The sequence below is a fragment of the Belonocnema kinseyi genome, chromosome 7 (assembly GCF_010883055.1).
Source record: "Belonocnema kinseyi isolate 2016_QV_RU_SX_M_011 chromosome 7, B_treatae_v1, whole genome shotgun sequence".
NCBI classification, from domain to species: domain Eukaryota; kingdom Metazoa; phylum Arthropoda; class Insecta; order Hymenoptera; family Cynipidae; genus Belonocnema; species Belonocnema kinseyi.
In genome coordinates this window covers 93,983,637-93,984,574 of record NC_046663.1, presented here as the reverse complement: position 1 = coordinate 93,984,574, position 938 = coordinate 93,983,637, and positions in this window count along the sequence as shown.

The following is a 938-nucleotide window of genomic DNA, read 5'->3' as shown; positions in this document are numbered from 1 at the left end:
CTGCGAGTACGTCGGGCGAGTGCGTCGGGCGCTCAGGTACGCGTGGTCAGGTAGTACACTTATACTGCTCAGACCTTCATAAAAATTTAATACGATATTCTTAGATACATACACATTCGAAAAATGTAAAAAAAAAATTCTAGACTAGACTACACCCTGAAGAGAAAAAATTTTAGGTTTGACGTAATTAAAATCAAGAGAATTTAATTAATCTTCGAAAAAGACGTAAACCCAAACTTTTGAACGCTAGTGTATATTATGTAAGAAATCTGTATTATTATCGGGATAGAAAATGACATATTAGATGAGATAGTTATCACATTACCGAAAATAAATATCTACTCTTTCGATCTAAGATACCCCTCAAATTTCGAATTTTACGTTTTTCTAAATTTTTAAAATTAAAGAAGACAAAATATACGTGGAAAAAGAGGGGGGGGGGGTTGAATGAATTAAACAAATAAGTAGATATTAGCAAAATCAGCAAATTCAGTATATTTCTCTAAGATGCACAACTAAATAACATCCCGTGTGGAAAAATCTTCGGGCAGTCAGGTTACAGGTCTGGCCCAGGTCTGGATTTATCTAGAGTGTCAAGTCTGGAAGAACTGATCTGGCTCAGGTCTGACGCCAATCTGGCTCAGGTTTGACTTTATCTAGACCTTCTAGTCTGGAAGGTCTGTTCTGGTTCAGGTTTGGCACTGGTCAGCTAGCCAAGAACGAAAAAAATCTTAAATTTCATCACCAAATTTTTTGTTGACATACTTTGAAAACGTTACAGGATGTCTAAAATGATGGAAAATAAGAAATTCAAAGCATGAAAACACAACTTTCTTTCTTATAATCTGGAGAATCTAGTCTGACCCAGGCCTGGCGCTGACCAGCGAGCCAAGAAAAAAAATCTTATGTTCTATAAGCAAATTTTTTTCGGATGTATT